We start from the raw sequence: 8,214 nt of genomic DNA on the forward strand, positions 1-8,214 counted from the left end.
GCGAAAAGCAGGGTGAGAATGCTGGCTTAAGCCCCCGCCAAAGCCTGGGTCAGCAAATGCCCACAGACATTGTGTCTCTGCACAATAATGTCATTAGCTTTCAGATTCGGCCGCGCCAGGGCGATCGGGCAGCTGGGCAAGGAGATGCCCGCTTTGCATGCATCAGCCGTCTGGCTGCCAGGGCCGGGGGCACGCCGGGTTCACTGGTACAGTCAGTCAGGCCCCGAGGCATGGCAGACAGAGGAGAATCTCAGTGGGCTTGAGGAAGGACAAGTAAAGAAGGGTGGTTTGGCAGAGCCTGGGTTTCATTCATCTATCCATTTATTTAGTCAATGCCTATTTGCCAGACATCCACTCGGCACCAAGCTCTGTTCTAGGGAAGAAGTTCAGGAAGAGGACCTACCCCAGCCTGGGCCATTCAGTAAAGCTACTGGGAGGTAGCATATCCCTTGGGGATGGAGAAGAGGAAGAAGCCTGGGAACAGGGTGGGGAGGAAAGTTCCAAGCAGAAAGGGCCCACAGACAAGAAAACTGCACGGTGTATTTCACAAAGACCTGAAAACAGGCTAACACAGCTAAAGCACGGCACGTGACAAATAGGGCCTGCGCCAAGTGGCCAAGGTGGGCAGGGGCCTGATGTGGCAGGGCCAGGGAGGCCCACTGTGGAGAGCAGTTTATTCTCAAGGCCCTTGGCTGTTTCTTTTTTCTTTCCTTTTTTTTTTTTTTTTTTTGAGACAGAATCTCCTCTGTCGCCTAGGTTGGAGTGCCGCGGTGCAATCTCGGCTCACTGCAACCTCTGTTCCCAGGTTCAAGTGATTCTCCCGCCTCAGCTTCCCTAGTAGCTGGGACTACCAGCATATGCCACCACGTCCAGCTAAATTTTTATTTATTTATTTTGTATTTTAGTAAAGACGGGGTTTCGCCATGTTTCCCAGGGTAGTCTTGAACTCCTGAGCTCAGGCAATCCGCCCGCCTTGGCCTTCTAAAGTGCTAGATTACAGGCGTGAGCCACCACACCCAGCCCATTTCTTAACCACTGTCCTAGAGTGAGGGGCTCCTACATCCCTACCGCTGGCCCCATCACTGCCACGTGGGTGCCCAGCCTTTATTCACGTTTCTTAAGTGAACAAACCTTCTCTGCAGCCCATGTTGTGTCTTCATCCAATCTGAGGCTTGGAAACTGGGTCACATATACCTGCTTTCCCTCGTCTCTCGTTTCCCCAAGGCACATAAGCTTGCACCCACGTGCACACACTCTACACACACACACGCCCCAGCCCCCAGCTGTGCCTTTGTTTGCAGCACTCACAACACCTAGCCTTCTGTTACTCACTGATTTTCCATCTTTCCCATGAGAAGACAAGCACTGCAAAAGCAAAAACGTCGCCCCTCTGGTTTACCATGGTATCGCCAGAGGCCAGTGCCTGACACATAGTAGGTACCTGTTTTAAAATCCCAGGGGCCGCTGTAACAAAGTGTCACAAACTGAGTGGCTTAAAAACAACAGGAACTTGGAATGGAAAATGGTGTTGCAAAGATGGAAAACAGTGTGGCTGTCTAAAAAAAAAAAAAAAAAAAAAAGACCAACATAGAATTACCATATAAGCCAGCCACTCCACTTCTGCGCATGTGCCCAGAAGAATTGAAAGCAGGGAATTGAAGAGATATTTACGCACCCATGTTCATAGCAGCATTATCCACAATAGCTGAAAGATGGAAACCACCCAAATGTCCATCAACGGGTGAATGAATAAACACTATGTGGTCTATCCATACAATGGAATAGTATTCAGCCTTAAAAAGAAAGGAAATTCTGACTCCAACATGATGAGGCTTGGAAATGTTATGCAAAGTGAAATAAACCAGGCACAAAAGGGACACATATTGTATGATTCCACTTATGTAAGTTACCTAGAGTAGGCAAATTCGTGGAGACTGGAAGTAGAATAGAGGTTACCAGGGGCTGGGAGGAGTGGGGAATGGGGAGTTATGGTTTAATGGGTACAGAGTTTCTGTTCAGGATGATGAAAAAGCTGGAGATGGATAGTGGTGACGGTCCCGTAACAATGCCACCCAACTGTACACTTAAAAATGGTTAAAATGGTTAATCTTGTGTTATGCATTATTTTACCATAAACATGTCCAGAAAAAACCCCAGAAGTCTATTGTTACATAATTCTGGAGGCTGAGGCTGGAGGTCTGACATCAGGGTGTCGGCAGGGCCATGCCTGCTCCAGGGGTTCTAGGTGAAGGTCTGTCCTTGTCTTTCCCAGCCTTTCATGTCTGCTGGTAATGGCCGGTGTTCCTTGGATGGGAACTGCATCACTTAAATCACGTGGCCATCTTCTTCCCTTAGTGCATGGCTGGTTCTATGCCTACGTTTCTCCTTTTTTGTTTTTTTCTGAGATGGAGTCTCACGCTGTCGCCCAGGCTGGAGTGCAGTGGCGCGATCTCGGCTCCCTGCAACCTCCACCTCCAGGGATCAAGCGATTCTCCTGCCTCAGCCTCTGGAGTAGCTGGGACTACAGGCATCCACCACCACACCCAGCTACCCCGGCTAATTTTTTTTTTTTTTTTGTATTTTTAGTACAGACAGGGTTTCACCATGTTAGCCAGGATGGTGTCAATCTCTTGACCTCGTGATCCACCTGCCTCGGCCTCCCAAAGTGCTGGGATTACAGGCGTGAGCTACCACGCCTGACCTAAATTTCTCCTTTTTAAAAGGATACCACTCATGTTGGCTTAGGTGACTTCATTCGGTAACTTCACCCTAATGACTTCATTTTAAATGGATTCCTTCTGTAAAGACCCAATTGCCACATAGAAGGTCACATTCTGAAGTACTGGGGGTTAAGACTTTGGAATACCTTTTATGGACACAGTTCAACCCATAATAGACCTCAGTTAATATTTATTGAATAAATGAATGGATTCAAGACCTGGCTGCGTCCTTATAAATAAGAAAGAATTCCTAATATCTAGATAGTATGAGAGCTTGACACGAGTCAGGCACTGTCCACACTCATCTTTTTTAAATCCTCCCAACAAACTCAAGAGGTAAGTGTTGTATTTATTGATCATTCCATTTTATAAAAGAGAAAATTGAGGCTCAGAGAGACTAAGCAACTTGCCCAAGGTTGCACAGCCAGTGAGTAGTAAGGACTAGGCTTTATGGATTGAGCCATAAACTGTCTGGTTTCATTAATTCAATCCTCACAACTATCTTTGAAGTAGGTATTATTAATGTCCCCTAATACAGATTAGGAAACCAGGGCTCATAGAGCTTAAGCGACTTGAACTTAGATCAGTCTGACTTCAAGACGTAACGCTCTTCACTTTTAAATTATAAAGCCTCCTGGCTAGGTGTGGTGGCTCGTGCCTGTAATCCTAGCACTGTAAACCTAGCGAGGCCAAGGTGGGTGGATTGCCTGAGCTCACAGCAACATGGTGAAACCCCATCTCTACTAAAATACAAAAAAATTAGCTGGGCATGGTGGCGTGTGCCTGTATTCTCAGCTACTGGGGAGGCTGAGGCAGGAGAATCGCTGGAACCCGGGAGGCGGAGGTTGTAATGAGCCGAGATAGAGCCATTGCACTCCAGCCTGGGCAACAGAGCAAGACTCTGTCTTCAAAAAAAAAACTTTCTACTAAGCTCTGGAAATTTACTGATGTTTTTCTCCTCCAGGCCTCAGTTTCCCCATCAGAAATGAGCTCCTTGGTCCCTGCACCATGTATTAGTTGGTGCAAAAGTAATTGCAGTTTTTGGCATTACTTTTGATGGCAAAAACCACGATCCCTTTTGCACCAACCTATTATTCCCATCGAGGAAGCAGTCAGGGTTCCCAATGGCTGACAGAAGCGGCAAAACACGCTACAGAGATGTTTGCTTATTTCTACTTTGACAGATGAGCAAAGTGAGGCTCAGAGAGGGGACTTCCTTGCCCAAAATCTCACAGCCAAGAAGTGGTAGAGCTGGGATTTGAACTCAGAGATCAGGATTTGTAGACTCCAAAACCCTCAGCCTACCCTACTTCTCTTCTCTTACCTCAGTTTCCTTCTCCTTCACACTTGTGAAGAATTAAATATTTTGGTCCACGGGCCTTAGACTGTTCATAATTACATCCTTTGTAAAATGAGCCAGCCACGTGAAGCCCCCGGTGGCGGCTCTTATAAATATTATAGAAAGCACTCAGTAACTATGGCTTTTATGCTGTTCATTATTATTACATCTGTGCAGATGGCAATGTTTTTAAAGACTTTTGTATTTATTTCTTTTCACTCCCTTACTCCAAGTAGGTGCCAAGACAGAGACTGTCAGCAACCTGCGTGTTTCTCTACACTCACTCATGATTCATTTCTGCTTCCAGCAAATGTGTCAGCTATAAACTCAGTGGGGAGTGACACAGATAGGGTCCCCACCCTGGTGCAACTTACAGCCAATAGTTTCCTAAAATCTCAAAATGCTTTGCCATTTTTAAAAATTTGAGATAGGGTCTTGCTCTGTTGCCCAGGCTGGAGTGCAGCAGTGTTATCACTCACTCAATGCAGCCTCCAAGTGCTGGGCTCAAGTGATCCTCCTGTCCCAGCCTCCCAAGTAGCTCAGACTATAGGTATGCACATCCGTGCCCAGCTAATTAAAAAAAAAGAATTGAGGGATGGAATCCAGGTAGGTCTTGAACTCTCAGCCTCAGGTGATTCTTCTGCCTTGGCCTTCTAAAGTGCTAGAGTTCCAGTCTTGGGCCACTGCACCTGGCCAACCTTTGCTTTTTATGTGACCTCAGCAATTTGCTTGTTTAGCCAATGAGCTAGCTCATGGAGAGCTAAGCCAAGGCTCAGTTGTCTCCGTGCCCCCAGAGCCTACGGAGGATCTAGCACATAGTAGGTGCTCAGAAAATACGTACTGACTGGTTGAATTAATTAATGATAAAGACCCGGGGTGCCTTTTTTGGGCTTTGCCAGAAGCAGACTCTAAGACAACAACAGTTCAGCTGCAGATAACATGGTCCCAGGGAGCATCAGGAAGTAGGGAGTGGGGACGTAAGCCAGAGAAAGGCAGGCAGGCAGGCCACTCAGGATGTATTGAGCAGGTTACCACTGGGTCTTCTTAAGAAGAGGGGGTGTCATGTGACTCATTCTGGTCAGCGGATTCTGAACAAACATGACTGGTATAATTTCCAGGCGAAGTCATCTTATTACAGGAGCCACGCTTTCCAGTGCTCTTTTCTGCTGTCCTGAGATGGTAACATTGCAAAACGGCAGAGCCTACACCAGCCTGGGTCCCTGAGTGACTCTGTAGAGAAAAACCCCCTGCTGACCATACTAGACATCTTTCACGCATGAGAAATAAGTCCTCATTGTTTTCAACCACCAAGAATTTGGGCTGTTTGTTACAGCAGCATAGCCTGACAGATACATACAGAGAAAGGACTCAAATCTTCCTTTCCACTTCATCTTCTTGCTCCCATGCAGAGAAGAGGTCTTGGTGTTCCCCTTGGACAATTTTAACTTTTTTTTTTTGAGACAGAGTTTCGCTCTTGTTGCCCAGGCTGGAGTGCAATGGCATGATCTCGGCTCACTGCAACCTCCACCTTCCAGGTTCAAGTGATTCTCTTGCCTCAGCCTCCCAAGTAGCTGGGATTACAGGCATGTGCCACCATGTCTGGTTAATTTTGTATTTTTAGTAGAGACGGGGTTTCTCCATGTTTGTCAGGTTGGTCTTGAACCCCCAACCCCAGGTGGTCCACCCGCCTCGGCCACCCGAAGTGCTGGGATTACAGGAGTGAGCCACCACACCCAGCCAACAATATTTAACTTTTAGATAAAACAGAGTCAAAGCTGGAAGGAGCCTCTGAGATCATCAAAAGGACTTCTTGTAGCTATCAGAAACAACACTCGCTTCTTATGAGAATTTGTTGTAACGGCCCTTTTACTGTCTTGAAATAAAGTTCATAATGTAACCCATCTACATGCATGCTTTCAAAATAAATGAATAATAAAATGTCCTAACTATAACTGCAGTATAAAAGAATAATAAGGATGGAATGTGTAAAATATGTTTTTTAGTATGTAAAGGCTTCAAACAGATAAGAAAGCAGTCAGGCAACTGCTCCTACTTATGCACACATTCAGACAGGAAGTTAATATTAAATTTAACATGTGTTAGACATTTTCATACACTTAGGTAGCATTGCCATGGGTGACATTAATTTCCAAAATGGTGAAGAATGCTTGGTAAGGTTCTCACCTGAGGGCTGGGGAGCTGGGGAATTGATACCCCAGCTCCTGTTGGTCATTGGATGAAGGCTGCTCCCAGTAGGTATTCATTCCCCAGGATTATAGCTGCCTCCCACCTCTCCAGGCAGAGGAGAGAGTTTCCAGGCACGCGGATGCTGGCTGGTGGAAGTGGCCCTCACACAGCAACATTGTAAGGTCTACAGGGTAGGAAAACACAGCTGGCATCTGCTACAACCCAGGCAGCAGATCAGAGATGTCCAGGGAAAAAAAGAGGAAGCTGGCATCAGGGCATGGCAAGAAGGTTGCCTCAAGAGAGCCAAGACTTGGGGATGCACTTGCTGAGTCCTCTAAAGGTGGATCCCTAGGTAGGTGACCGCAGAGCCAGCTGCCAGCTCCCAAGGGCTCTCAGGCTCCAGTTCCTCTCTCCATGATCCCTGTTCACTGTCTGGGTCCTGCCCCCGCCCCCGCCATGGAGCCTCTTTGTAGGGCTTTCGCTTGGATTCTCTGAGTGTGGCCTAGTTTCCTAATTCCCATGTTTCCACGGGTGTCTTTAGAATAAACCCCCGTTATTGAGTAACCGCAAAGTCTCTCTGCTCCATACAACTACGGAGCCTGTCTCCAGCATCTTGTGTCTGGTACGGAGCTCTGTAAGCCTGTCTGTTGTCCTCCTCCTCATCAACAAATGATCACGAGAAGAGGACAATGAACGCTTCCGAGCACGTCCTTCGTTTCACCCGTTGTTCTAAGCCCTTTCTGCAACGTAAACTCAGGTTGCTACCGGCAACCACGTTACGAGATAGGTAGCACTACTATCTCCATGTTACAGATGGGCCCACAGAAGCACAGAGAGGTGAAGTGATTTGCCAAAGACACACCGTGAGTGGTGGAGCCTGGAAAGGAAACCAGGTTGTGTAAACCAAGGGCCTAACTCAGTCACTCTGATCGGAAGGTCACTTGAAGCCACTGCTTGCGACCACTGAGCAATACTGCCTCTCAGTTAAGCTGGTAAAGTGATCTGTTGGCGCTAAGGCTCACTCTCTTGTAACTGGGGGATATTCTTGCTTCGCTATCACTCTCAGGCTCTCCCCTGTAGAAGACAAAATTTGAGTCTAGGTTGGGGCTAAGAGCAGGCTTTTGGAGTTAGGCCTGGGGCCAAATCCCAGTTCTGCCCCTCCCTGGCTGTGTGACCTCAGCAGTTGGCTGCCCCTCTCTGAACCTCTTGGAGCTGAGGACTGCACAGGACAATGTATGGCAGTACTTGCGAAGAACAAGAGTCACTTGGACATCATGACTGCCTGGGGCTGCCATGAACCTGGCAGTGCAGCTGAACCCCATCTCCGGAATCAACCCAACTCCAGACCCTTGGGCTGCGTTTGGCCTGGGAGTGGGCACATGGTGGGCACACTGAGTCACACTTGAGCCAGCCTTCCTGTTACCCAGGAGCCAGTCACGGGCCCTCTCGGCGTTAACTGAGATGGGCATGGACAGCTTCTGGCCTGGTGCCTGGACTATAGTCGATGCTCAATAAATGTAGTCACTGCCCACACAAGCAGTGGCACTAGGTTGGCCGGCCACAGAATCAACAGCTGATGAATACAGAGAAACAGGCTTTGGAAACAGACCTGAATGTGAGTCCTGGTCCTACCAGTTAAGAGCTGTGGCACTTGGGGCAATTTGCTTCAGCTCTCTGGGCCTCAGTTTCTCTCTCTGCATATGAGGATCACTATTGCCTGTCTGTAGAGTCGAGAATAAACTCTAAAGCACCCAGTAACGTGCTTGGGGTTTAGCAGCAGCTCCACAGTGGCAGCCATTATTACCATTGTTTCCATGGCAACTCCTGTTGATATTTTTGTCTATACTTCCCTGGTGACTTCCTGTCCTTGAGGGATACATCAGAGTGCGTGGCACTCAGGGATGGAATTTCTGGGGTCAGTACTCAGGATGCAGGTCCCAGTTCTACCGCTTCTTTTTTTTTTTTTTT

This window comes from Cebus imitator, unplaced genomic scaffold (genome assembly GCF_001604975.1).
Source record: "Cebus imitator isolate Cc_AM_T3 unplaced genomic scaffold, Cebus_imitator-1.0 Scaffold237, whole genome shotgun sequence".
Lineage (NCBI taxonomy): Eukaryota > Metazoa > Chordata > Mammalia > Primates > Cebidae > Cebus > Cebus imitator.